The sequence below is a fragment of the Dermacentor silvarum genome, chromosome 9, assembly GCF_013339745.2.
Source record: "Dermacentor silvarum isolate Dsil-2018 chromosome 9, BIME_Dsil_1.4, whole genome shotgun sequence".
Lineage (NCBI taxonomy): Eukaryota > Metazoa > Arthropoda > Arachnida > Ixodida > Ixodidae > Dermacentor > Dermacentor silvarum.
In genome coordinates this window covers 83,487,162-83,502,666 of record NC_051162.1, presented here as the reverse complement: position 1 = coordinate 83,502,666, position 15,505 = coordinate 83,487,162, and positions in this window count along the sequence as shown.

The window sequence follows — 15,505 nt, the reverse complement described above, 5'->3', positions numbered from 1 at the left end:
TGTATTGAAGCGTTTCTCAATTATTGGTTACATATCTTTGTGTTTCTAGAGGAATGCAAGCGCCAGTGGTGGGCCGTTGCTGCTAACCACGACGCCGAGCTAACTCGAGATATAGAATGCATGCGATAGCGGCGAGCCGAGGAGGCGGCGTTGCGGGCAGAGCAGCGTCAACGTGGCAATGGCGGGAATTCGTTCGCCGGGGCCAACGCCCGCTTTCGGCGGGAGTTTCTCGAGCGGCACTTTGGCTTCGGCTACGACGAAACGTCCACGTTGAAATCGCGAAGTGGAACGCAAGCGCCAATGGCGGGCGGATGCTGCTAACCACGACATCGAGCAAACTCGGGATATCGGACGCATGCGACAACGGCGAGCCGAGGAGGCGGCGTTGCTGGCAGAGCAGCGTCAACGTGGCAATGGCGGGAACGCGTTCGCTAACGACGTCACTAACGGCGCTGCCAATTTAACCTTTATCGAAACATGTAGCGAACGGTTTTTCGTTTCGCCTAGCCATATACAGCTTTCCGCTGCTCAATATGTGCTACATAAAAATGTTTTTCGAGTGTCAAGGAAGCCCACGAATACACGCAAAACTGGGACGTGACTGGAAGCTCGAGGCACTTTGGATGTATACGCGGGCCCTATATTCCCCTATGTTGTCCTTGGTGTCCTTGTTGGCCTCTTATAATAAGAATATATATATATATATATATATATGCCACCTTGGTTGGTCGAGGCATGTTTGCAGTTCGAAAGCAGGACGAGCTGTAGAGAATGGCGAGCGGCGTACGCGTAGATCTAGATCTGCTCTCCGTCTCTCGCATTGCTCCATGATTGCACCAATGAGAGAGCGCCACAGCGCCAGGTGCGCGCCAGCTGTGCGGTAGTTGTTCCTCTAGCGCCGGAAAGTGCCGGAGCTCCTGACTTCCGTGTGAAAGATCTTCGAGCTCAGACGGCCAGTACCCACCGATCACTCTATGATCGCGTGACTCGTCCTTAATGAACCCTTGCGGCAAGATAACACACGTTGGCTATTTCCAAACTTTAGCTTATTACTACCTAGTCCGCAAAAAACGAAGATTTGGTCTCGTAATTGAGCTTTATGTTAAATTTCAATTATTAAGTACTGCACATAGCATCAGGATTTCAGATAATATTGATATTATAAGGTCTCGTTCAAGATTAGCCCGATTTGTCGCCTAAAATTTATTTTTAATGCGGACTGAAAAATTTAAAATGGCCTTGTGTGGATTTGCTGAGAGTTTCCTAATTCATGATTCGCATGGCAGTTAAATAGGTTCAAAGACGAGCCGTCAATATTTTTGACGTCAAGGAAAGATGTTGCCTTGCGATGATTCTGTTTTGGTTTGAGCAGAGATGTGCACCGAAAAGCTGAATCCAAAAAGTAAGAAGTTGCTCGGGTGGCCATCCCTGCTTTCTACGGCCATTCCTCCAGAGGAATACAGGTTCCAACACCCGGCTTCGGCTGGACCCCCAGGTTCCCCTTTTCCCCGAACACGGCTAAGCCGCGCACTGGTACACGCGGGAGGGTCCGATCCCCATGTGCTCGGGTCGGTGATGTCGCAATACACCAACCGCCTGCTGCCACAGACGCCCCTGCGTGTGCCACTGGCGTTGTATTCGCTGAGTAAAGTAAATACGTGTATGCATATATATATATATATATATATATATATATATATTAGCAGGATTTCGGCTAATACTGCTATATAAGGTCTCGTTCAAGATTAGCCCGATTTGTAGCCTAAAATTTATTTTTAATGCGGACTGAAAAATTTTTAATGGCCTTGCGTGGCTTTGCTGAGAGTTTCCTAATTAATGATTCGCATGGCAGTTAATTAGGTTCGAAGACGAGCCGTCAATATTTTTGACGTCAAGGAAAGATGTTGTCTTGCAATGATTCTGTTTTGGTTTGAGCAGAGATGTGCTCCGAAAAGCTGAATTCAAAAAGTAAGAAGTTGCTCGGGTGGCCATCCCTGCTTTCTACGGCCATTCCTCCAGAGTACGTTGGTGCTAAGGGCTTTATTCATCATCATCATCCACATCAGCATCGGGTGTTAAGGGCTTTAGACCTCGCATGCTGAGCATTCACACTGCGCGGGCGCCGCTATTGACCCTTTTCGCGGATCAGTTTGTTTTAGAGAAACGAGATGGCGCTCACGATGGCGCGCCATACCGCTCCTCAGCGACCGCGCACAAATACGAAACCATTACCGCTTTTACCTTGCTTCTGTGCGATCAGCTGTCGGAAGTGCAACTGAGTTTTCGCTAACGCACTGTGCTCTAATTATGCTAGATTGAATCATGTGTATTGAAGACGTGTGCAGTAGTTGGCTGCAAAAATAGTGACTGGCATGTTAAGGAATGTAATGAATTTGTGTGGCCAAATTCGCGGACCGCTACTGCGACTGTCCGAACGTGTTACCGGCACTTCGAGATGTACAGTTTTGCTCGAGGATACAGGCATTTGCTCATCCGCCAGCACTGTATCGCTAGCCTTCAAAGAAAGGGCTTCATCAATAGAACGTCGGCAAGGGTGAGTACCACTCGTTAAACAATGACAAAGGGAGTAGCGTCGCTTCCTGTCATAGTAAGCTTCGCGCACGTTATTTATACGGATCTATCCCAAATGGCAGGAAAACTTACGCCCACTCTATCGCCGACGTATCAATAATAAGTGAATGGGCGCTCACTTGAATATATGCGCGCTATATACGCACAATAAATGACGGACTACACCGATGGCGATAGAATGGTCGAAGCTGAATGTTTCGTGACGGTTCACAAGAGTAAGCGAGTTACTAGCGGTAATATATATTTGCTGCAAGGTATTACAATGTACAAAACAGCTAAGTTCCAAGCCTTGCGTGCAGCAAGAACAAATATATCAGAACTGAGCACCCCGCGAGCGATTAGGCAGAAAATAATCAGATAGTGGCTGCACCGAGGAACTTCACTGACTCAGAAACTGACAAGCCGCTGCTTCAAAATATTTGCCAAATAAAGAACAAAGAGCAAAACACACGAATCCTAATTCAATTCATGAGCGGAATGTTTGGATAGATTGGAACACATATTTAGGAGCGCTTTTAGAACAAGCACCTTATACGCTGCTAGCGCCGTTAGGACAAAGCTTAATGAGCTTCGAAAGCGCTTTTACATGTTCTCTGAAGCTGTGACCAAAGCTTCATGTCGTCCACCCAGCTATCGTCTACGATATCTCCCAAAACAGAGGCTTTCTAAGCCGCGCCGGCGTCATACACTTCCATTGTAAACAAGGAGGCAGCGGAGGCAGTTGAGGCAAGCAATGGACGCGTCACCACGTGACCAAACATGGCAGCGCCCATGGGATCGCCGCGAAAAGAGTCAATACGCCCACAAAGACGACGAGTGGTCCCAATGCTGCGCCAGCATCCAACGAAGCGTTTCTATCACCAGAACCTATGATGCGCCTGCTTGCAAGCCTTGGAAGACTATCTCAACATGCAGCGCGGCGCCTCTGTTCGTGACAAGGGCAGTGAGTGGTAAAAGACCTGGCCCACATTTCCTATCGCACACGAGAGAGCCTGCCGTAATAGACTAACAACCATCCAGCTGACACTCAGCATGATGGTCCGATGATGACTGTAAACGCGGAAAAACTAGTTTTGCTGGTTGAATAATTCATTAAAATGAGCTCGCATACCAAGCACACACAGACTGGTGAAAATACAGGCAATGTATTCGAGACAGGACGTGTGCCTATTCAACGGCGAGAGGTAATGATCGCTGCGTTAAACAACTTTGGGATACAGTCGAATGTTCTTATAATCGCCGGCACTTGAACTCCGGTGTATTTGACTATAGTCTTCCAGACCCAGTTCATAGCAATGAACCTTGGCGTTCACCACCGTTCTGGAATACTCATTACCTTTTGCAGGACGTGAATCCTCTGCTTAGGAAAGGGTGACAGAGATTTGATCATGGTTACAAAGCCAAGGAATCGACCGTCTTTAGTGTGGCACCAGAGCGCCGGATGTACTGCAGCCAACTACTCTTGCCTTGCATAGAGTGGATTCAGTACGACGCTGCGAAGTTCCATGCAGTATAAGTGGTCCAGTCACAAGCTGAATCATAAGGAGTATGGTCCCGGGATATGCCTAAACCAATACGATATAACAAAATTCCCGCTTCCGTTCGACCCTGTGAAAGTGGATGTACAGCGAAGCTGTTGCCGACGTTACACAAGCGCCACCACCACAAGGCGTCGCACCATCGACCACGACCTCGTTAGCACCCTTTCCGTTGCTGCTTAGACGCCGCGGTGCACGTTCACGGCGTCCATAGCCTTGCGCGTAACCCGCGTTCACGAACAGTACGTCACTGTAATTTTATAACAGTCTTGACCTGATGTCGATTACGGTCGCAGCACACTCTGCGCGACCTATGCAATGGACAGAGCACCCACTCATCAAGGAGAGATGCATCGTGTGCACACGTTTGTCACGCGCGCACGCAGGTGTGCCGGAGTGCAGCATATATCCGCCTTCTAGTACACCCTCCGCCTAGCGCAACAGCGTTATTGAACTAATTCAATTTCTCAAAGTAAAGTGCGTAGCAAAATTTGTAAAGTACGACTTACACACAACCTGTAGACATGATAGCATTTGAACATACGAGAAAACATAATTACGTTACGCGGAAACTCGAAATTACGCTGTCTCTAGTGACAAAAATTTTTCTTAGTCGACATGATGGTGTACACGAACGGACGCAGAAATTTTGCCGGGGTAGCCGTATACAGTTTCGCTGTAACACATTATTTTTTTCAGTTTGACTGAAACTACTCAATGTCTCCGTGGTAATGTTGTCCAGTCCCAAAACATGTTTACCAATTGGATCACGTGCATGACATAACTTGCTAAATAATGTTACGTGAAAAGGCTTGTGTTCGGTATGGATTGTTTTCCACGCGTTGTTCAACGCAAGGGCAACGTGCATAGGTTGCAAGGAAAGAAATAAACTTGCTGCTTCATTCACCAGCATAAGTAAATGACTTCAGAAGCTTTTATGAGACTGTCACTTCTTCATTCTTCCACATGGTGTCTTGTGTGCGGCGTCGCTTCTGTACCATGCACAGAAAAATGGCTGCTGTGTGTATTTTACTGTGTGTCTTGTACATCTCACAATTTAATGCTTTGTCCGTTAATAGTGGTTTGTCTAAAAAATGTGTCACAGTAGTAGCTTCTGCACGTGGACAGTGGTAATGCCATGGAATTTATGTGATGACATGTGTTTGGGTGATTTAATCTAATAAAAAGCGTACAACGTCATTATCTTGAATAAAAATTAAATTTAAGCGCACAAATACCATGAGCCATCCTGCAAATGTCGTTTTCCGCAAGAGACACAGAAAGCGACACGTGTCGACGTATGTGTGTATAGATCTTGCTTTTCGAAGTTTCACACATTGTGGACTCATTGTGTGACGATCCAGTAAATTTGTGCAACCTCAATAACCAACTTCACGAGACGCAGAACATCAAGGCAGCGTCACCACTTGTATTTCGTTTTTTAACCTTTTCTGACTTACGAAGAGTGCTCTCACCGTAAAAATGGATTTTTTTCATCGCAGAAGGCTAATTTCTAATGCAGCCCAACGTTTCTCCTATTGTTTTTTATATAACGCTTCTGTGTAGCTAGAGAGAGAGAGAGAGAGAGAGACGGAAGAAAGGGGAAAGGCAGGGAGGTAAACCAGATGGGAAGATCCGGTTTGCTACCCTGCACTGGGGAGAGAGGGGAGGGGGAGGTAAAGTGACAGGAAAGTAGAGATAGAGAAAGAAAGGAGCACATCTGTGTAGCTAAAGAACTGTTTACAAATCTGTATAGCTAACAAAGTGTTTACCCTTCAGGCTCAATGCGCAGATCGCAGTAAGGAGCGCGCAGTTTGATATTGAAATAGCTTACGGTTCTTTTGTATGCATAACTCTGAAATAAGGTCGCTGCTCGTGAGGGCGTTTTCGATACTTCTGCAGTGGCTTGCCCACTTACCTTGTTCCTATCAATAGCTCCAGAGCAATAACATCATCCCGGAATGTTTAGTGAAACATACACTATGAATACGAATGGTAAAATCGTTGCAGATGAGCTAACCGGGCACTCATTAGCACATACCGCTGTTTAGAGAATACGTATCAGAAACAACAGCATTAGGTGCACACTACGTGACATGCACACTAAGTGGCATGTCTGGCGCTGTCCTCGGGAGTCGATAAAGAAAACGTGATACTTCTCGTGGCACGTTATATATCTGATCGAATTAAGCCGGCGTAGATTTAATCCTTGATAAAGGATCTATTGAAAATGAGCAAAGGTAAACAAAAACATTAGGAAATGAAAAGCACGTTTTATCTAAAGAAGGATTAACAAGGATTAGACTCATAGTTACAATGGAAGCTTGTACTACAACTTCAATTTGACTGAATTCGCTGGTATTATGGGCGAGCGTTTGCTGCTTGTTTCTAAGCTGTATATAGGCTGATATACACGCCGGAATCAACCTAACTGTTTTACTTCTGTAGCTGTCCGAGCTTTAGTACTATGAGTGATGTATCGCTGTAGAGTCGGCCTCGTATTTTAACCATGAACCTTGTTGTATGTTAAACAGGCAAAATTAGGCAGGACACAAAATGGAGGCGCACACACCGCCAACACCGGACTAAAACTAAACTTAACATACCGCATTGCCAGAAACGACGACGCTATGAAACATATCATTACTAACACGCACGCGTTTCGCTCCTCCTATGACCAACATACTGTATTCCTATCTGTCATGGAAACAGAAGTGTTTCTAATGTATCTGCCTCTCCTATTACCGGCCTGTCTAATTTTGCACTGGTAATATGAATCAAATATTCATCAACCAACTGGCCCTTCTAACAGCATCACTGTAGCTAGGAAATCACATGCTGTGTGCTCTACAGCGTACTCACGGTCTAGGGAGTGCAGTTGCCGGCTTCCATCCTGGCTTTCCTGGTTGCTTGCAGAGCTGTTGTCAAGAAACACTGCGCGCATGCCACGTACAATATATTACTGCCAAGCCCCACCGAAGCATCTCAAGTTAACGTGAAACAAAGTTTCTGACAAACAAAGTTTCGTGAAACAAAGAGAGGTACACATCCAGTGCATTCATAGTGCAGCTCACCAAAGCGTTGCGCGAACGGCGTACATTGCAAAGCGGCATGTACCCAGGGCATTTGTGGCCCAGCCTGCTAAAGCATCGGGTTGCTATCCTGGAAAAACCCTTGAGACGGGGGTTCAATTCTGCTCAGCATCGGATATAATTAAGTCACGCTCCCCGCGGCATATACCTAGATAACAAAGGTGGCGTCAAACCGTCGCGTTGAACAGTGGGACACCTACTAGCACACACCCGGTGACCCAAGTTGTCATCAAAAAATGTTAACTGAAGACCAGCACGGAGCGAGTGGCACGTACCCAGTGCCCCAAGTAAGTGTCAAAAAGCTTCTTCGAACAGCGCTACGTACCTAGTCCCGCATCTACAGTGAAGCACGTCGGCGTGGAAAAGCTTCGTTCTAGAGCGACACGTATGTACACAATGTCAAATACTCAGTGAACCAAGCTGGCCCGATGGTCGGTTTCAAACCCTATTCCCGCAATACAGCAGCCACATGCGCCATCCATTTGGACCACGGACCACCCAGTGACAGGTGCAAGGGGGATAACGTTTAGATACAAACATACATGGATACAATCATAGATACCATCATAGACAGTTGGCCCCTGAAAAGTGCTTGAAGCAATGGTGACGCATTTAAAACTTCCGTAAAACCTATCTCCCGATGACTGTCGACAGTAGTGCGTATAGCATTGAATCAATATAGCAACACAAATTTTTGCCCCCGTCGAAACGAGTTATGCATGAGGCGTGTGCTGCAGCGTGATTTAGCTTCCGCGCTTCCCTAAAAGCAGGCGATGCGATCTATAGTACAGCCGTCGTGAGGCCTGCATGTGACCTCTGAAATGCACGGAGCGTCGGTGCGTGCGAACGCTGAGAAAGTGTCATGTGGCAACCGAGCTTTTCTCTCTCTCTCTCTCTCTCTCTCTCTCTCTCACTGTTTTCTGGACATGCTGCGCAATCTAGAGGCAGTGCTCAGAAGACCGCACCTGGGCTCAGAAATGAGAAGCGCGGCGCGCCCCTGCTTACCAACTCTCAGAATAGTTCCCTCGCTTGCCGCACACTCATTTACATATTCATTGACCCAAGTTAGCGAGAGATTGATTAAAGATCGGCACATGCCCTGTTCACTTGTGGTGCAGCCTGGTAATGTCGCGGGTTGCTGTCCATGACAAACCCTTGTGACGTGCCTTAGATTCCGCTCAGCATAACATAATCTTAAGGGATCTTTTTCGTCATTGTAGAGCGCCAGATTCTCAGTAACACATTGCTAGTTACCCAAGTTGACGTAAAAGGCGTTGATTGAACAGCAGCGCACACCTATTGGCACAAGCCGAGTGACTCAAGTTTGAATCAAAGAGGTACATTGAAGACCAGCACAGGAAAAGTGGCATATACCCAGTGCTTCAAGTCGGCGTCAAAGCGTTTCTTACAGTAGGGATACCTAGCCAATTTCACATCTACATTGACATATGTCGGCATTAAAGAGGTTGTTTGAAGAGCGACACGTATGTGCATGTTGTCACATACTCGATGTCGCAAGTTGGTCCAATGGTTGTTTTCGAACCCTGTACCCCAACACATCAGCCCGATACGCTACCCATTCGACCACAGAGCAGCCAATGACCGAAGTAGGCGGGAAAACAGATACAAACATAGTTCGTCCTCGGACTGTGTGTGAAGTACCCTAAAAATGCTAATGCCTTAATAGGTGGTGAGGTTTACTCAGAAGTAGTTCTGGTTTTCTACGCTGCACAGCGGGGAGAGGGCAAGGCGGGTGAAAGATAAACACCAAGGAAAGTGAGCAGTGAACACTATACAGTGGTAGCAAGATGGCTGTTGATAGTGTAGGCTGTTCTTGATGCTAACGCATTAAATAGAACGTACACGTTCTAGTAGTAACAGGCAGCTTTGTAATGCATTAGCATTCTTAGGGTACTTCACGCCCATTTTGGGGGTTATCTGTCTATCTAATCTATCTATCTATGTTTGTATGTTTGTATCTAACCCTTTTGCCGCCTGCCTGGGCACTGCGTAGTCAGTGGTCGAATACCTAGCTAATCGGGCTGTTGTGCTGAGGTAACAGGGTTTGGAGCTAAAGATCGGACAGTCTTAGATCACTGAGTAAATGACAATGTGTACTTACGTGCCGCTCTTCAAAGAACCTCTAACACGTCGACATCGGTCACTGTAAACGCGGGAGTGCTTGGGTACCGTTGTTCCAAGAAACCCAGTGACGCCGACTTGGAGCACTGGGTATGTGCCACTCGCACTTTTCTAGAATAAACCTCTTCGATGCCAACCCGGGTCACTACGTATGGGCCAGTAGGTGTGTCCTGCTCTTCAATAAACGTTTCTGACGATTACTTGGGCAACTAGGTATAGCCAGTTCAGAATGTGCCGCTTTAAAATCACGAGATAGATCCCTCAAATTTTTCCGACGCTGAGCGGCTTCAAACCCACTCCACGAGGATTTCTCAAGAACAGCAACGCAACACATTAGCAGGCTGCGGCATAAATGCTTTTGGTATGCGCCACTTCTCAGTTAACACCTTTCATGCCAACACTTTAGTGAGCAGCGCCATGAATGCACTGTGTATATCTGCCGCTCTTCGTCGACCAGTCGACTGTACGTGACTGCTCAAGAAGCTTTCCCGATGAGCGAACCTCATGACCAGGCGGGGCTCATGAGGGCCATGATATATCCGGAGTGTTAAAATCACCCATGAGCTACATGTCTCAATAGAGGATGTTACGTCTCGTGCAAAAAGTATTCAAACTAGATAAGAGGTCTGGAGGTGAACCTGGAGGGCGATACAAAACGCCGACTATTACTGACCTCTTTTCAAGTTATACCTGACGCCGAACAGATTTATAGTTTGGTCGGAGGTTTGAATACTGTAGGTCTTGGTATTGTAAGTGTGCATTTTCGCTCGTTTAACGTGTTAAATAAACAATGAAAACATGCCCATCAAGGTCCATAGGTAACGTGTGAGCTAGTCAATCAATGGGTTAGACTCACAAGAGTTTCCACGTCAAAGTTACGTTGGCTAGGCTGAGAATTTCAGAAAATAAAAGCAGGGTACGAAAACGTAACCTTTCTTTCGGTTTGAATGCTGTGTCGCGTATTTTTTGCCAAATATGGTGCAGCTGTCACGTATATCAAGAAAAAGCATTGCAATACCCTTTGCTTATTACTTAAGTAAGAAATTCCTCAGTTTCTGCAAGCACGTTTATACCTAATAAAAATGTTCCTCTCTTTAACAATTTTCATTTATCTACTTCTTTCTATTGCAGCCACTTCTACTGCAGGGAGTTCAGCATCTCCGTTGCGATATAACTTATCCATTCATTATATGTCTGAACACGAGAATGAAAACGTTGCCGCAGGTTAACATTTTTCCGAGTATACGCCAGAAAAAAAATAGATGTGGTGGATCTTTACGGTGTAGTCGGAACAGAAAACGTATCTCGTTAGAATAGCGAAATAGTTAATAGCAAAGCTCGTCACGGTGTTTCCTAGGCAAAGTGCTAGATTGCCAGCCTTACTTACCAGCTAGAATAACCAGCATGAAGAATGCCCAGCAGAAACTCATCTTGAAGGCCGGCTTACCTCGGTACCTGTGTAAATGAGACTGTGTGGCAGTTTCTGAGTGACTCATAATCAAGGGGGCCAGCGTAGCTAAGTAGATGCGGAATCAGGCTTGTATTCAGCGAGTCGCCTGTGAAATTCGTCAGTCGCTGTTTGTAAGCGTACACGCTCGTTCATTTCATTACTGGTACTTTAAATGAAATCCACCCCTTAGTTGCTTATTTTGCATGTAAAAATTTTCAAGGAGCCCTTCAGTGCAGTTGCAGTCGTCTGAAACGAATAAAAATTGTAAACCTCCCACAAGATTTTGCCTGAATTATCATTACGCAATTATTATGAAACCCCCCTTCTCTGCGAGCGCATCATCATCGGTCAGATCTTTAAGTGTCTGGGTATACCCTACTAGCACGTGTGCAATCTCAAGGAAGCCAACCACATACGTCTGGCAGGGAAATTTCAAAATGTCACACGTCCAGAACATTTTGACGCATTACAGGTGCTATGGGACACAAAAGCACAAGAAACAATTTATTGTGTGGATTTTACTGGCCAAAACCACGTTCTTAATATGAGGTGCACCGTAACACGGGACTCCGGTTTACGAGCAGTGAAAGCATGATGAACTAACGTTCTTGCAATCAACTCTCATAGAAATGCTGCCGCCGCTATCGGAATCAAGCTTGCAACCTCGTACTCGGCAGCTCGACACCATTGCTACTGAGCTACAGCAGCTGCTACAACAAATATGATAAATTATGGCACGATAAGGGTGTCACTAATTAACACAGATCGTCTCACGTAAGTGAACCAGACATAAATGTATCTCATAGGTAGCGAATGCCCGTTTTCAGACAAGTACTGTCCTTCCTACTGTACGCTCGTTTTTTTTTTCTTTTTTACACGGAAGTGTTTTTTGCCGGGGTCCACGGCCAACTTCCTTTAACGGATGTGACGTGCGCGGCGAATGCTTAAAGTATAAATTGTTGACAGGTATGGTGACGCCATCTAGAAGCGGTGAAGCGAAGTACTGCATTATGGCACTAACGAGCACCGACAGTGAGCGCTTCAGCAATCTCAGCGCAGCGGAGGCTCTAATGCAGGATTCTGCTGAGGTGACGACGTAGTTTCCGGCACGTGGTTTGTCTTTGACGTCGGATTAGCCTTTGACGCCTCATCCTCTATGGAGTGAAGCTTCAACATGCATCAGCAGTGCTTAGATGCCGCCTACTGCTTCGCGTGCGGTGGCACTAAGAAACCTGCTGCACTAAGCGACGCAGAAAGGCAACGACGTCGACGGGCGACTCTCGCTTTGGACCAAAGACAGACAGGCCAGCGTGAAGCAGAACGCCTTCGCGCGTTCGCAGCGCACGCTATGAACTCTGCCACTCGCATTCCTGAAGCTGAGCGGGTCGCAACTCAACTGGCTGCCCAAGACACTACGGAGCTGAACCAAAATGCTCGTACCTTGCGAATCGGCAGTACGACGCCGCTCGCCAACAGGGCGCCGCGCGCCAAGCAACACGGTCGCCGACCCGCAAATTGTACGACTTTCGCGGCAGCGGACCATGTGTTCGCGAAGGGATTTCTGAACAACCCGTTTGGCTTCGCTACTGCGGTTTGCGAACGCCTGTGGTTTATGGCGGATTTGCGCAGTGCTCCGTCGCGCCATTGCACTGTCTCTGAGGGATATTTCCCGGTCGCGAGTTGCTGGAAAAGTTTCGCTTGTGTGGCAATTGTCGAAGATCCCTGTGCAGTGATAGAGCACCGCTGATCGCTACTTGCAACTACATTCTTCACGTACAATACACATGGAACAGCTGCTGTGATGACACGTTTCACTTTCATGTTCTACGGACACCTATGAAAGAGGCATCAACCATATTTTTTTTCTTGGGGACTTCGCTCATTAGTCTGCACGGGGTGAACATGCTTAGTACGAAATGTTGTCATTCATAAAAGGCTTGTTATTGCGGATATATCTTGTCACTTCCAGGTCACCGCTTACACTGCCGTTTCGATGTCTTTCTTTTTCTTTACTTCACGTTGTAATGTTTGCGCTGCATGATGACTGTATGATGCATCGATACTAACTTGTCCTGTTTTCGATTACTCTAGGCGATTTGTCTTTGCCCATTGGCCCATGCAAGGTCAATTTCTCTTGCAAATTGAGCTCTACATATTATAACTGGATTATAATTATGTCGTAGCCGTGTATGTTCAACTAAAACAGGTAATGAGAGAAAATCTACCGTTTGCTTCTGGTCACCTTGAGGTGCGCCACGCTCATTTGTGTTTGTTCGGACTGTTCCATACACTCGTTAGCCCGAATTCATCTATCGACCATACTTATGAAGTACAAGCAAAATCATAACGTTTCATCGGGTGGCGAGTAGATAATGGAACTTACCGTGAGCGAGACTCCTTGCTCACTGAGGGTCGCAGGAATTGTGTTCTATCTGGCCACTCACGGCGGAGAATAAATTAGAAACTATGACCTCTCCTGACATGCTGTCATCACCACACTTCTGTCTTTTTGCATGGCTAGTTCTTCAATACAATTTTGACTAGCTGCAGCCGGAAGCCAATTGTAATGTTCTGTTGATTACATTATTGGAGCTGCCACACTAGCTGCGTTCCACTCACCGACTACGATTACAGAACGAGGTGGGAAAACTTGTCGAATATAGAAAGGGCATTACTAGCAGGAATGTGGAGTTTATATTTTCCAAATAATCAAGTATGTCATCAAAAGTGATTCATTCGAAACGTCTGCATAAATGAACTTCATGTTAAATTAAAACGCATTGCAACCAAGAACACACTTGAGCAGAAAAAGCAATGGTTGTATGATATCGGTCAGCTTCGAAATATTAGCACAGGCGTAGTAAGCGACGGAAGAACCTTTTATGCACAACAAGCGGTAGTAAGTTCCACAGGTGTGCAAGAAAGGGAGTGCTAGTACAATTGGATACAAACACATTATGGGAGTAGTATTAGCCGTATTTGAAGCATTTTAATGTTAAGAATGTTTTGTAGGCTGCGTCATATTTTCGGATGGCAATGTACAGTAGACCACTGTCTAAACCAACTGAAGCGTTCCAGTTTGTTGCCACCTTGTAACGTCTTGCCGTGGTGCGTTAGGTTAACCACTGCGATGGTTCAAGCTATTATTTTGCTGAAATCTAGATTGCGTGTTGGTTGGTCGTCCAAGGTAGACGTTGTTTAAATGGGGGCAGCGTGCTGAAACGCCAGTGTAAGTTGAAGATATGCGGTGTATCGCATGATATGAGAGACATTCACGGGTCAAATCAGGAACGTTACTAAATGTATATCGCATTTTGCACCTTGAACAAAAAACGAGTGAAATAGATTTTAATGCGAAGTATTTCTTGCCTATTTGTTGGCACATTGCCAGTACATTAACCACTAGACCACCGATTGCTTTCTTTCTATTTATTGTTGTCCTTCTGCAATTCAGAACGTAAATAACATATATAGAAGTGTTTACAAATCAGGACAACGTAATCGGCATCTCATACGGGTTGTGGTAAGCCCCCGTGACATTGCGACTAGCATAGTTATTTAATTTGTTTTAAGGTTGCAAGGTGTTTCACCCTAGTCAGCCATATCTCATGGAAATCCTTCGTTTTTAATGACGTCTTTCAAACAATTATAGCACTATTGAAAATACACATGAGCACAACTAATGCGCTATCGAAAACACATGCGAAATCGCCATTCCATTCTCGCCATGCCAGTGTCGTCATACTGCCTTCGTTCTTTACACTTGTGTCATTTCCCTTTGTAGTATCATTGTAACCACGCTGCCGTCAATCATTCATGATTATGGCGCTGTTGTCCTGCCATCGCCGTCATTTCGTTGCTGTCATGCATTGCGTGTCATGCAGTCATCATGATGCCATCGTCATACAGTTCGCGGTCAGGGTATCGTTGTCATGAAATCGCTGTCTTCCCTGTGTCGTCATGCTTTTGTTGTCACGCTGTGATCCTTGTACCAGCGTTATCATTTCAGAATCGCCCTTCCATTGTCGTGACGCCGTACGCGTATTCGTCATACCGTCTTCGTCGTTCTATCGACTTCAAGATAAAGAAAGTGATCGAAGTGACCTACAAGGTCAACAGGACAACGAAGGCTGGCGCACGTGCTTATTTACTGTTTATTCGTTTATCTCAAGAGCGATTGGTCACGGGGCATAAGATGAGGTGTGTACATTCAAAAGAACTGTGTACGTCAACATATAAGGCGTGTACATTCACATAAAGTGTGTAAATGTACCTAAAGTGTGTATACAATAGCCCTTCCTATGCAAATATTGAAAGTTTCAGAACGAAATTGCTGCCCAAAGTGGGGAGACAGGTCATTCCAGCCTTTCGTTGTTTGTATGAAAAATGATCGGAGATGAGGAGAAGTGCGAGTGATCTGGAGCTAACCAGTTTTCGAGTTGCTTGTACGAGATGCTGTAGCTGATGCGATGACAAAAAGGCCAAGCTGTGAGCAATAACATTTGTGGAACAGGCAAAGCCAAGAAGTACTCTACCGCGATTTCAAGCTGGCAAGATTAGTACATGAACCAGGTTAGCACATGGCCAAGGTTATCACATGGCCAAGGTTCGCACATAATAAAACTGAACCAAGAAAGCCATCTAAGAAGAACAGATGATTTTCGTGTATTTGATTTTCTCGGTAAACGTTT